Source organism: Callithrix jacchus, chromosome 7 (assembly GCF_049354715.1).
Source record: "Callithrix jacchus isolate 240 chromosome 7, calJac240_pri, whole genome shotgun sequence".
Lineage (NCBI taxonomy): Eukaryota > Metazoa > Chordata > Mammalia > Primates > Cebidae > Callithrix > Callithrix jacchus.
Window position 1 is genome coordinate 130297277 of NC_133508.1, and position 15388 is coordinate 130312664.

General features: G+C 36.2%; 1 protein-coding gene and 1 pseudogene across 27 annotated transcripts in view; both read right to left on the bottom strand.

The window, feature by feature from the left end:
* EVI5 (ecotropic viral integration site 5) overlaps window positions 1–15388 on the bottom strand; it is a 237987-nt gene that overhangs the window by 48326 nt on the left and 174273 nt on the right. The window lies entirely within an intron of this gene.
* On the bottom strand, window positions 1806–15141 carry LOC103794563 (adenylate kinase isoenzyme 6 pseudogene; annotated as a pseudogene). Its single transcript, XR_013520271.1, has one exon. The product of XR_013520271.1 is annotated as an adenylate kinase isoenzyme 6 pseudogene (transcript).

Sequence of the window (15388 nt, forward strand, 5' to 3'; positions counted from 1 at the left end):
TGGTTTAGTAATTTATCAAGGACCATAGGACTAACCAGGAAAAAGCAAGGAGTAGAAGCCAGGTTTCACTCTTAGTCCCATATTCTTTATATCATTATAAATGGCTCCAATATACACTATGGTTCTGTCTGTTTTTAAATAGAGACAGGGTCTTGCTACATAGCCCAGACTGGTCTCATACTTCTGGGCTCAAGTGATCCTCCTGCCTCAGCCTTACAAAGTGTTGTTATTACAGGTGTGAGCCATAACACCCAGCCTAAACCTAAACTCACGATTTTAATTTGAGACAGATCATAGCAGGGTTATTCATGTATCTTTTCCTGAGCCCTCCGTAAAGAGTGATATCAAGTCAAAACTGGGAAGGAGAGTTGTCAAAGTTTCTCTCCTTGTCAAAATAGCATCAGATGACGAGGCAGCACCTATATATTCATCTTATTAATAAACCAGTCTCTTCCCTAATCTGTTTGAAGGAACTATGTAGAGTTTATTTTGCCAAAAAACATGTAAATCAAACATTTAAATCTAATAGTCTAATCAGACTATTAGAGTATTAGAATTTAAGAGACAGCCAATGGAAGGAGGCCAGTGTGGAAAATCAGATAATTACTTATGAATTTAGTAATCCCTTCTCATATGAAGTCAAGGGAGACCAAGGTACAAAGAATAAAACAAAGATAAATCAAGGACAGCCTATATAAAGACATCAATGATATTTTATACATTTCAGGGAAATAATACACTATAAAATTAATTTCCTTTTTCAGCAATTTTAATGTGATGGTTTGGTTTTGCTGTGACTAATACAGTTATTAATAGTCATTTTCCCCTCTGTATACATTTCTCCATCAACTATTTATTACCTTTAGCTTGTAAATGGGAGTTCACCTTTTGTACAGAAAAATCTAAATGTTTGAGGGGAAAAAGAAAAAATAGTTTTAATAAAAAACAAAAGAAGAAACATGAGCTCTCAAAATCCTGAGTTCAAGTGATCCACCCTTCTTGGCCTCCCAAAGTGCTGAGATTATAGGCATGAGCCCCCATGCCTAATCTAAATTATTTAACTTAAAGGGTTGCTTATGATTAACAATCAATGTAGAAATGTATCATAGTTTGTGCTAGTTTACAAATGATAGTAAAATACTGAATATTCAAGCTTCTCTTTAACTGTTCATTGTAAATAATGACTCAGGAAGAGGAAAGACTTAGAAGAATAATCATATATGCATTATTAAAGTAGAAATGATGAAACCTTCAGAATGACAATGTATTTAAGTAAAAATCTTATTGGAATTTTGTATCTATCATTATTACTATATACTTATCTGATCAAGCTAAAGAAAACCCATGAGGCTAATGCTTGAACAAGAATAGCATAAAACCAATTTCTATGTAAACATTTTTTTTTCAGCAAAATTCTAGAAGTTTGTCCATTTTAGTCATTCTTTCCCATTTAGTCCAAAAATCAAATTCCATCTGGCAAGTACCACTATTCCAATGTTGTAATGTTTTTCAACTGTCTGCTAGTGATCCTGTTTCATATACTGCATTCATAACAAACAAAAATAAAAGAATATTTAACGAACACTAGGCATTCTGAAAGCTTCAAAGCATAAGTAATAAATTTTAAAAACCAATCAGTGATAGTGAAAGTAAGGGTTTCTAAATTTTACATGTTTTGCAGACTCTGTACTACTGCGTTGCTTATTGCATTTAGTAGTTTCTTGTAATAGCTCTTGTAAGTGTCCCATTTGTTCATCACCAAAGTTGTCAGGTTTTTCTTCTGAGAGGGAGGTGCCAAAACATGCTTTTTCAGTTGAATTTTGTGTTTTATCTTGCTTGCCATAACTTTGCTGCATACACCTCCCATTTCTGCAAAGATGCTGGGCCTTATCAGACCCAACAGTCTTATGTCTCCTAAATTAGTCCTTCATGCACTGGTTGCCCAGGGCTTTGATGTCTGGGGGCAGAACAAGGTGCAGCTGCAAGATATGTCTATACAAGGCCTGGACACGGCAAACATTACTGTGGGTGGACTACCAGCCACACTTGTTCAAAGGGCTATCTTATCTTTCAATCTGTTAATTTTACTGAATTAATGTTAACTTGTTTTACAGTGTGAAGAAACTGTAATTCCTCTTATCCTTGAATTACCTTTCTTCTTGGTGGGGATTTTTGGTTTTGTGAATGGTACGTCTCTCCCTCTTTCTGCTATAATAATATAAACTAAAGTGCTGTGCTATTTCTTTTCATCATATTCATGGCTAGGTGACTGTCCACATATTCCAAATACTCTAATGATATGTATGGGTGACACTATCTCTCAACCATATTTGAGATCCATTTCCTTTGCCTTCCAAGCTCAAGCTTGTTCTCACTTTTCCACAGTGTCAAGGAAATCCACAGTAAAAGAATGAATCTGGCTAAACAAGGGCCCTGCTTACTCCTCTGAGATTTTGTTAAATATCTTCTACTTTCTAGTTGGGGGAACTTCCTAGCTGGGGGAATATATCACAAAGCCTGAGTTTTAGAATTCAGATCATTTCCCATATTCAGTTGTTGCCCTGGGGCCTTCACTTTAGTTAAGAGTGAGATGCCACTTTTCTGATCTCTTTCACTTTGTTATCCTTTGCAGAAGTTTCTACCACTCATTTTCCTTCTCTCCATATGTGGGATATAACTGAATTCTCTTAGGATTTTGCTGACTTACCTACACAGCCTGGAGATGGGATAAGAGAGGATTAGAAGCCAAGCCCTGGTAGGACTCTGCTCTACCACTGTCTACTCCTTTTGTTAGCTGTCACCTTTTAAAGTTTACTGCATTAACTTATGTTCCTTTTCCTCTCAGGTTGTTTTTATTGGGGAGGTTTTTGCTTAAAAAAAAATTTACTATTTTGTGAGATGGTTGGGATAGTCTGGGAGTTTCAAGCCATCTCTGGTGCAACATTTATTTAAATAATCTTTACACAGAAAGTACTTAGAACCTGCTGCCTGCTCTTACGGCACAGAAGGTCAGTACATGACTATTTTCTCCCTCCTAAAATTCATTCAGCAATTATTTTGTTGAGCACCTGTGATATGCCAGGAACTACGGTACAGCAGTAAATAAGACAAACAGGTTCTAATGTAGTCATGACTCGCTTAACAATGGGGATACATTCTGAGAAATGTGTTGTTAGGGGATTTCATCATTGTCTGATATCATAGGGTGTATTTACACAAACTTATATAGTAAAGCCTACTATACTTTTAGGCTATACAGTATAGTCTACTGCTCCTAGGCTATAAACATATATAGCATGTTACTGTATGGAATACTGTAGGCAACTGTAACACACTGGTTAAGTATTTGTGTGTCTAAATATCTAAACATAGAAAAGGTACAGAAAACATACTGTATTATAATTTATGAGACCCAGATGATATATGTGGTCCATCACTGACTGAAACATCATGAGGTGTGAGAGTTAATTTTTAAAGTAAAAATAATTTCAGGCACTGACAAGAGCCGTAAAGAATATAAAACATGACAATGAGACAGAGTAACAATGTGAAGGCCCTACTTTACAAAGGTGGTCAGGAGTCTCTATGAGGCAGTGACTTCTACCTAGGCTGAGATTTAAATGATGAGAAGGTATTAGTCATGGGAAGATCAGGAAGCACAGAACTGCAAACATAAAAAGAGCATGAACGAAACCTTAATGTAGGAGCTTGATTCAAGAAACAAAAAGGAGGTGAGTAGTTGCTAGAACTGACTGGTGAAGAAGAATGCCATTTAAAATGGGTCAGAGAAATGGGCAGGAGCCAGACAACACTGAGGGACTTTCAGGCCAGAGAAAGATGGAACGTTTGCTTGGTTGACCGAGTTTCTTTTGTTGCTTTTTCCCTATAATTATTTGGAAGTTCCAATTCTTATTTCCTTTTTAGAAACAGTTACTTTAAATGTTATTTAAATGTATATACATAAAAATTATAATGATAATCATATAAATTCATATAGAATAAAAAGTGAACCCATATCCACTAGTCTTTTGCACCAAACCCTTTACCATCTCCTGAAAAAATATTTTAACAGTTTTGATGGGAACACTGCAGCCAATTTCAATGCATTTAAGTACATGTGCATGTAACATATGTACATATTAAATGCATATGTATTTAATATACATAAGTATAATACATATGCTTACACTTGCTTTCTAATACATATAAATGGGAATATATATTCTGCTTATAATTTGCTTTTTTCACTTAATATGTCTTGTAGATCTTTATTCTTTCTGAAAGATGCAGAATATTCCAGAGTATGAATATACCATAGTTTAACCATTCTCCTGATGGGTAGTTACCATTTTTTTCTACATATTAAAAATAATACTGGGGCCGGGCACAGTGGCTTACACCTGTAATCCCAGTACTTTGGAAGGCCGAGGTGGGTGGATCACCTGAGGCCAGGAGTTTGAGACCAGCCTGGCCAACATGGTGAAAACCCATCTCTATTAAAAATACAAAAAATTAGCCGGGCATGGTGGCGCATGCCTGTAATCCCAGCTACTTGGGAGACTGAGGCAGGAGAATCGCTTGAACCTGGGAGGTGAAGGTTCTGAGACAGAGTGAGACTCTGTCTCAGAAAAAAACAAACAAACAAAAACCACATAACATTGGATTTTTCATCCACTTTCATCAGTTACATAAAGAATATAAAAGAAGTAGTGGCTCAAGCCTGTAATCCCAGCACTTTGGGAGGCCAAGACGGGTGGATCATGAGGTCAAGAGATCGAGACCATCCTGGTCAACATGGTGAAACCCTGTCTCTACTAAAGATACAAAAAAAATTAGCTGGGCATGGTGGCGCGTGCCTGTAATCCCAGCTACTCAGGAGGCTGAGGCAGGAGAATTGCCTGAACCCAGGAGGCGGAGGTTGCGGTGAGCCGAGATCACGCCATTGCACTCCAGCCTGGGTAAAAAAAGTGAAACTCTGTCTCAAAAAAAAAAAAAAAAAAAAAAGAATATTAAAGAAATATAAAGTAGATGGAAAAAATAAGAATAAAATAAGACTTATTAAATTTGCAATTGTTTTCTAGTATTATACTGGCCAATAGTATTAGAGGTATAGGTTAATGGAAGTACCAACACCTTCTCTCTCTTTTTTTTGGTACATTTTTTCCAGAGATCTAATATAACAAACTGAAACTTAGAATTAGTTATTAAATTTCCACATATTAACTTTAGGATAGGAAATCACTACTTAATATACTTTAACATTTTACTCTTGGCTATTAACATTTAACACATGGGTTACAAATAGATATCATACCCCTAAAGGAAGTAACAGAAACAATTAGTAATCTCTCTGTGCTCTTTTCATAGAGATTTCAAAATAAATCTAAGGTTATGCATAGGATGTGGGTTTTTCTCCAGGAGTAGTATTACAGAAGGTTTGTGGTATTAGAAGGGTCATGACACAATGCAAGTTGCTTATTCTCAAACATAGTGTAAAGCTTTCATTTTAAGAATATGTTTTATTACACCCACACACAAAAAATCTAACAAAAAGAGAAACTGTAGTACATAAAGATATATTCAAGTGCTCTCTTTTGTAAAAAAATCAAACCTTTTTAGTGACAGTTTAAAAAGTAATCTCTTGATTGTTTAAAAGGTTAAATAATGCTTTTTTTCCCCAGGCTTTATTATGAAACTATGTTCAACGGTCACAGAGGCCACCACATTAATTTGCAGCATGGACACACATTTTAAGTTCTACATTGATATTTTAAATGCATATATGAAGCAAAATGTCTTAAGCAAATTAAAACTGTATATAAAATTACTATAGTAAAAGAAAGCCCAATAATTTGAGTAAATTTGTAACACTTGGTAAGTAATCACTCTGATTAATCAACATCACCTTACTGAAACATCAAGAGCAACCACTAAGCTTTAGTAGGTTATTACTGATTTGTGCTTTGCCAAAAGAAAAATTAATCAGAACAGTAAATGTGGTAAGTGGTAGCCTCTCAATGACTTCAAGGTGACTCATTTGAAAACATCTAAAAACAAATCATACTCAAATCATGTACTACTGATAAGTTTTTGAAACAGTTTCCTGTAATTTAAAGTCCTAGACAAAGGTTTAAATATTCTTCTTAGTAATTAGAAAAAGTAAAAATATACATAAATATCTTTTAAAAACCAATAATGCAATCTGAAAAGTATAGAAGGGATAAAAGAAATCAGATATTTGTCTAGTATTTTTCAGTGCTGAGAATGATTTAATTCAATTTCAGAAGAGAAACATACATATATACACATTTTTCAAAGTGATATTCTTATAAAACCAGCTAAAGGCAGAGTTAAAAAATACCAGCCCAAGGACGGGTATGGTGGCTCACGCCTGTAATCTCAGGACTTTGAGAGGTCAAGGCCAGCGGATCACCTGAAGTCAGGAGTTTGAGACCAGTTTGGCCAACATGGTGAAACCCCGTCTTTACTAAAAATACAAAAATTAGCCAAGCATGGTGGCAGGCGCCTATACTCCCAGCTACTTGAGAGGCTGAGGCAGGAGAATCACATGAACCCACAAGGCCAAGGCTGCAGTGAGCTGAGATTGTGCTGTTGCACTCCAGCCTCGGAGACAGAGCGAGACTCAGTCTCAAAAAAAAAAAAAAAAAAAAAACACCCCACTCCTTTGGGAGGCTGAGTCAGGAGGATTACTTGAGGCCAGAAGCTCAAGACCAGCATAAGCAACATAGCAAGACCCCATGTGCACAAAAAATTAAAAAATTAGCAGGGCATGATGGGGTGTGCCTGTATTGCTAGCTACTTGGGAGGCTGAGGTAGGACAACTGTTTAGTCCCAAGAGTTCAAAGCTTCAGTAAACTATGATTGCACCATTGTACTCTGTCCTGGGCAACAGAGCAAGACCCTGTCTCTCTTAAAAAAAACAAGTCAGCATTCACACAAGGTCTAAAAGGCAGAAAATGTTTCTCATAAATCATAATTTAATTGAAAACAAATCAATTTTGTGACCAATACTTAAAATTTGATGTAATTCCGATGGCTCCTAAAAACCATGGACTCACAAACTAGTTTTAAAAAAATATTACACACTTATTATAAAGGTTTTAGAGTTACAGAAAAATTGAGAAAATCGTTTCCACATACCCCCACATGCAGTTTCTCCTATTATTAATATATTAGTATGGTACCTTTGCTACAATTAATGAAACCAATGTTGATACATTAACTACTAACTAAAGTCCTTAGTTTATTCAGATTTCCTTTGCCCTTGTTTTTTAACCTGTCTTTTTTTTTTCTTTTTTTCTGTTTCTAGAATTTTACCCAGGATACATTACATTTAGATGCAATGTTTCCTTAGGTTCCTTTTGGCTGTGATAGTTTCTCAGATTTTGCTTGTTTCTGATGATCTTGTCAGCTTTGAGTCATTACTAGTCAGGTATTTTGTAGGATCTTCACAAATGAATCTGTCCTATAGTTTTCTCATGGTGGTAAGACTAGGGTTATCAGTTATCAGGAGGAAGACTACAGGGGCAGAGTGCCATTTTCATCATGTCACGTAATATCAAGGGTATGTACTACCAGTGTAATTTATGACTGTTGATGTGATCTTAATCACGTGGCTTAGGTAATCTTTGTCAGGTTTCTCCACTACAAAGTTACTTCTTGTCACTCATACTTTTCCTCTGGAGGGAAGTCACTAAGTGCAGTCCATGCTTATGAAGTGGAGATTTATGCTTCCCCTCCTTGAGGGTATAGTATCTACAAAAATTATTTAGAATTCTTCTGCATATGTACCTTATATCTCCCATTTGTTAATTTATTCAATCATCATTCATATCAATATAGGCTCATGGATATTTATTTTACACTTTGGGTTATAATCCACTTTAGGGATGGGCATGGTGGCTCATGCCTGTAATCCCAGCACTTTGGGAGGCAGAAGCGGGTGAATCATGAGGCCAAGAGATCGAGACTATCCTGATCAACATGGTGAAACCCCATCTCTACTAAAAATACAAAAATTAGCTGGGTGTGGTGGCACGTGCTTGTAGTCCCAGCTACTCAGGAGGCTGAAGCAGGAGAATGGCTTGAACTCGGGAGGCGAAGGTTGCAGCTAGCCGAGATCGTGCCACTGCACTCCAGCCTAGCAACAGAGTGAGACTCCATCTCAAAAAACATAAATAATCCACTTTGGGTTATTATACTTTGGCTTGTGTATTTAAAGTACATAATACTTCAACTTTTTTTCCTCAAATTGTCCTACCTTTGGCCATTGGGAACTCTCTCAGTTGTTTCCTCTGTCCCTTCAACATACTCCTAATTAATGTAGGCTTTTTGTTTTGGGGGCGCGTGTGTGTGTGTGTGTGTGTGTGTGTGTGTGTGTGTGTGTTTTGAGCACTTCCTTAGTTACTGGTATTACAAGATGCTCCAGGCTTATCTTGTGTATTTCCTGTCCCAGTCCTAGAATCAGACATTTCTATGAGGAACCCTGGTTCCCTTCATTAGAGAATAGTATTAGAAACCAAAATCTGGACACTAAGTGTGCATTAACTAATTTTTAATAACCCCAAGTGAGCACATATATTATGATATGTAAGAGTCCAAACTCCCCTAATTCTTAACTGGGATCTTACTATGAGCTCATCTTGGGGGATCCAAATGATGTTCTTCCATTCTAGATATAGCAATATCCTAAAAACCACTATATAATTCAACTAAATTTTAACTGTGTACTGAAGTTGGATGCCAAAGAATCTATGAACATTTCAGAAAATACTTTTTAAACAGAACCTCATAGTCCCTAATGACTAGATAGCAAGCTGAGTAAAGCAGTCTATATACCTATCTTCCTTTATTTCGTATTACTATTAAGACTAAATACAATTATAGAATATTTTTTCAAATTAAAAATGCTTAAAATTGAGAAATGCCTTAAAGAAAAATGAAACACATTTTAATATTTAGGTAAGCTGCCCCAAATGAAAGCCATAAACAATTGTGCTTCAGGGGCAAAAAAACAAAAAACAAACAAACAAAAAAAACCAAACCTTCCCAAAAGTTGTTTTTTTAGCTAAGAGTTGGCATATAAACCATCACCCATTGTGAAACTATTAACAAGTTAGCTCAGGAAATTGGAAAGTACAAAATAATCACAAAGCTTTATGATAAATTCCATCATTTAGTAATGTCACTGTAATTTCACATAATTAAAAAATATAGTATTTTTAAGTTAATGGTAAAGATTTTATCACTTCCTCTCCATCTCTGTCAAAACTACATACCGATCTGAGCACACTGATTTAAACCTAGCACCCTCATTCTATGTCAGAACAGAATTTTGAGTGGGTGTTTTTTAAGCCAAGAGTGGTTGGGGTATTGCCCATCTGAGGCATCCCTAGAGGTTATCTGTTGGGCAAACTAACCAAAGTGGGTAAATGTTACTGGGTACCAGGAAAAGAACCAAAAGTTGGATTTCAGTAGACTCAAACTCTTTTAAATGAAAAACTTTCCATTATTTGTAACAAAGCAGCATTAATTTTATAGACGTGCTTAGCCCACAGAAGCTTTTAATACAGTTACAAAAACCAATATGCTTATCTTTATAATAATCAAAATACAAACTCAATCCCAGGTTAAATATTAGAAGGCTTGGGTTTAATTCTTACCTATTTTTCTTAACTAACTGGGCAAAAATTTAACTTTTCTATGTTTTGTTCTACTCCCTGGAAATTACAGATAGCTCTATTTAGTACTGATGTAAAAATAAAGTCTTCAAATAATAAATAGCATTTAGATTGCAGAAAACTCCAGTAACAAGAGGAAACCTAATTTTTAACACCATTTCCCTCCAAACTAAATGCTATGAATATTTACAGAATTTTTTTGAATCAGTTTAATTAATCTTTTTAATAGGTTTAATGTCATCTAATTAATCACGCCCATGCTCAAAACCTCGAATGATTTTCCATCTGAGTACGGAAAGGTCAAAGTTCTTAGGTCTTACATAATTGGCTCTACTCACCTCTCAGACTTCCTCTAATTCCCTTGTCTCACTCCACCCAGACTCTACTTTAGACATGCTCCTTATGTCTGGCCCTTTGCCTATAATATTCTCCTAGTAAGTAGTTCTTCTCCCAAATCTTCATGCCTCATCTGCTTCAAATGCTTGTTTAAATATCCCTTTCTAATGAACCTTTATAGACTGCATTATTAAAATAGCAACAGTCCTCCACCCCTAATACCAGTTATCTTCTCTTTCCCACACTTTTCTCCATTGTCATTCATCATCTAAATTACACACCATAAGATTCATTTATTGTTTTCATCTAATTTCTCATTCTACCATAAAGCTCAATAAGGAAAAGGATTTTTGTATTTTTCTCACTAATTCAGGTGGTATTTAGTCAGAATAGAAACTGGCACACAGTAAGTACTTCATAAATATCTACAAAACTGAAATCAACACCCCATTTAAATAGTAATTTAATCTGTTCTTCACATGTTCTTCACATCTGTTCTGCCCAACAGATAACCTCTAGGGATGCCTCAGATGGGCAATACCCCAACCACTCTTGGCTTAAAAAAGACCCACTCAGGCCAGGCGCAGTGCCTCATGCCTGTAATCCCAGCCCCTTGGGAGGCCTAGATGGGCAGATCACAAGGCCAGGAGTTTGAGACCAGGCTGGCCAACATGGTGAAATCCTGTCTCTACTAAAAATACAAAAATTAGCTAGGTGTGGTAGCATGTGCCTGTAATCCCAGCTACTCAGGAGGCTGAGGCAGGAGAATCGTTTGAACCAGGAAGGTGGAGGTTGCAGTGAGTCAAGATCATGCCATTGCACTCCAGCCTGGGCAACAAGATCGAAACTCTGTCTCAAAAAACAAAAACAAAAACAAAAAACACCACTCAAGTTAAATTAAATTCTAATTTAAATTAGAATAACATTTAACGTCAAATTGGTATTTCAAGAAATAAACTATTTACACAAATTATTTTAGTAAATAAACATATTTTGACTGTCTGTAGTATGCTGATGTTGGAAATATAAAGTCAAATAATGGTCCTTACCCTCAATAAACTTCAGCTGCACATGGTGGACAAAAAAGTTGAAAAAGTTAATTGTAGTCATGTGAGATGGTATGAGAAGAGAGGTCTCTCTAAAAGGGTGTTAGAAAAGCAGAGACACATGAAATCAATAGGGATGGTGTTATCAGGGAATGCTGATCACAACCAGTCAAGCTTAAGACTTTTGAAATAAAAAGCAAGATCAAAGGAGGAGGGAAAAAACATGGAGTGAAATAGGATGACAGAGTTGAAGAGTTCTTAACTAGCATACTGGGCCTCAAGTACTGGGCATATATACGTTGGGGTAACTGGGAAATAAAGGTCGAAAAGTAGGCAAGAATTTGAGTAGGAAGGATCTTACATGGAGAGTCAGAGTTTGAATTTTGTCCCCAAAGCTAGGGGAAACAACTGAAAAATTTTAAGTAATGAACAGGGAACCAATAGTAACTTTAGCTGTCTAATAAGCAGTTCTACAGGAGACTGTCAATATGCTATTAAGAAAACTTATAAAACTACCATAACAGTATGTTGTAATACTAAAGGAAAGAAATTCATTTTATTCCTGGAAAAAATTCGAGTGGGTTATCATACAAACAACAAAATCTCATTTTAAAATCTTTTCTATGCCTCAGTTTCCTCAACTATAAAATGAAGATATATACAAAATCTTGCTGGGCTTGGTGGCTCATGCCTGTAATCCCAGCACTCTGGGAGGTCAAGGCAAGCAGACTACTTGAGCTCAGGAGAGCAAGACTAGCCTAGGGAACATGGTGAAACCCCATCTCTACAGAAAAATGTACAAAAATTAGCCAGGCATGGTGGCATGCACCCACAGCCCCAGCTACCTGGAGGCTGAGGTGGGAGGATTTCTTGAGCCTGGGAGGTAGAGAATGCAGTGAGCTGTGATCGCGCCATTGCATTCCAGCTTGGATGATGAAGTGAGACTCTGTCTTGAAAACAGCAACAAATCCCAAAACTACTATCTCATATGATTTTTGTGAGGATTAAATAGGTGAATATACTCAAATGGCTTAGAACACTGCCTGGTATGTACTAAGTGTTCAGTAATGTCCTATGTGAGCCACCATGCCTGGCCCAAAGATAATTCTTAATGTCAGGCTTTATATAATGTTTGGAAAGGGATATATTCAGTATCTGAGGTTGCTAAAGCTGTCTTTAAAGAAACCCAAAGAGTTTCAGAACTTTGTCATTTGGTTGTAATTTTTGACACTCTACAGTGTTGAATGTGCCTTTTTATATAACGTCTATGAGCTATTTTTTCTGGATATTACGTAGGCAGGAAAACATTTTACATGAGCTTTCTCATTTGATCACAACAACTCTAAGCCAAATAACTTTAGAATCCTGTTTTGAATGAGTAAATCAATAAATAACCTGTCTAAGGTAAGAGGCTAAATAACAGGATTAAATAACCTGTCTAAGGTAAGAGGCTAATAAGAGGTTGGACTCCAAAAATCCATTCTTTTAACCAACACAGAATCTCTATAGAACAAAAAGACAAAAAGATGGGACCACAGAGTCACTTAGGATTCTAAAATCCTCTTGTTCTTCCTAACTAAATTTCTTGAAGCTCTTTATTCTGATTAAGATATGTCATATTTATTTTTTCAGGCTACTAAAAGAAGTTCCTTTAGCCTGAGACATTCAACCAGAAAACTGGCTTCTAAAGCATATGTGAGGATAGAAAAAAAAAAATTCTTTAATGATAATAGTTGGCATCTTCTCACATTTTTTTTTTTTAATGTTTATTTTTAGAGTCTGAGGTCTTGCTCTATTGCCCAGGAGGGTCTTGAACTCCTGCCTCAAGCCATTCTCCACCTAAGCCTCCCCAGTTGCTGGGATTACAGGCATAAGCCACCATACCCGGTTCTGATTATACACTTTAAAAAGGTAAATTTTATCATATGATATGTATATCTCAAGTAAAAAACAAAGAAGAGGGAGGTCTATACTAAGATGATATATATGATGATATATAAGATATACTAAGAGGATGAAATACATTAAGTGAAAAAAGGTACAGAATAGTGTGCACAATATACTATTCTTTTAAAAATGTACACACGCATATATACACTGTGCAGGCATAAAACCTCTGAAAAGACATATGGGAAACCAGTAACATTATTTCCTAAAGGGAAGGAGCTTGTGGTGCCTGGGAACAGGGTGGTCTGGAAGGGAGATCTAACTTTTCAACACTTTTTATACCTTTTGAATTTTGTATAGAGTACACTTCCCTTTTTCTCAAATTTAAAGAAAGAAAAAAGGAATACTCTGAGGCTTTATCTTTAGTTTTACTTTAAGCGATCATCTGTATTTTTTTCTGTAATAAAATTAAAAGATATCTACCCATTTTGTCAGATTTATTTATCTTTAGCAATTTAAGTATTAAAATCACAGTTTGTGCCTCAGTCCTTAATAATGCTATAGTCATTATATTTCAGATGTTTAGCTTTCTCACGGAGAAAAAGAAACACAGGCATAAACCTATATACTATCCACCTGCTAGTCCTGCAAGGTGATTTTAATAAAGTGTTACTGATACCTGAACAATTTCTATGATGTTGGCAAAGAGATATCAACAAGAGTGATTATAAAGTAGCTAGCCTTATAAGTCAAGAGTTATGATCTTTGATCCACTGCTCAATCCATTTCAAGATCTAATCTACATTATTTTCTAGCTCTTCTGGTTTATTGCTGGGCAGCTGATGCACGATTTCTTCCTTGTAGGATTCTGTGGCTTCTTCATAAATAACTTGAAAAATCTCACACTGAATATTATCTGTTTGTTTCTTCTCATTACAACCCCTTGTTTCAAGTCTTTCATACAATACATTGGTATCTGTTCTCAGCACAAAAACTGTATGAAACCAGTGTTCAGGGAAGAAATCACAACCATGGTAGTCAACAATAACTCCACCTTCTCTCATTTGGTTATCTAACTCATCAACTACTCTGTCTTCATCTAAAATGGGACAATCATACTCTTCATCATAGCCATCATATAATTGTTCTTCTCGAGCTAAATCACCCACATTAATGTATTTCAGTCCTGATTTTGATGCAAGTTCTTTGCCTAGTGTGGTTTTTCCAACCCCTGGTGTACCGGTGAGCAGGATGTTCGGAAGCAACATGGTGCTCGCTGAGACTGCTCCGATCATCTCGCTCAAGCGCCACATGTTCTTATAGTCAGTAATACCAAAAATAATTTTCAGAGGTTTAAATTCTACTCAAAAACATTTCAAAGAAGGGACCTAGGCACAATCACTTCTTCTCTGTAATGGTAAATACATTTGGATAGAGGCTGAATTCATTTTCTCCTTCCTGACAGTGATCTAATAATAAAGGAATGTACACAAATTGATGCATGTGTGAATATAGTGACAACTGCATACAGTAAAAATCATTTACTGGAGCAACAACATTGGAAGATGAATGAATTATTGTCAAAATTCAAATATCTACTGGTCAAATTTGGTCAAATACAAATATCTACTGAATGATTATGTACCAGGTATTACCAGTAAGCACTCAATATATCAACGAGGCTGGGTATGGTGGCTCACGCCTGTAGTCCCAGCACTTTGGGGAAGCCCAGGTGGGCAGCAGATTGCTTGAGCTCCTAAGTTTGAGACCAGCCTGGGTAATATAGTCAACCCCCATCTTTACAAAAAATACAAAAATTAGCCAGGTGTGGTGGCATGCTCCTGTAGTCCCAGCTACTTGGGATGCTGGGGTGGGAGGATTGCTTGAGTCCAGTAGGTCGAGGCTGCAGTGAGCTATGATCACACCACTGAACACTAGTCTGGGCAACAGAGCGAGACCTTGTTTCTCCCACAAGTGCCCAAAAAGGAATATAGCAATGAATAAGACAGTTATGTCTTATTTCACTCCCATGGAACTTACGCTATTATGGGAAATGTGGATAATTAAAAATATGTCAAGGGGGAGGGTGGGAAGAGGGAGAAGAGCAGAAAAGATAACTATTGAATACGGAGCTTAATACCTGGGTGATGTAATAATAAATACAACAAACCCCCATGACACATGTTTATCTACAAACCTTCACATGTACCCCCCCAACTAAAATAAAATGAAAAATAAAAAAATAAAAAATAAAACTATGTATAATTTTAACAAAAGGAATAATTGTTGTGACAATATAGCAACATGAGCCTAGTAATTAGGATAGGAATGCTATTTAAGGTAAAAATTTGGCCAAAGAGAAAGTAATGGAGGTATTATTAATAAAGTGAGATGAGTATATAATAATTAAAATTCATG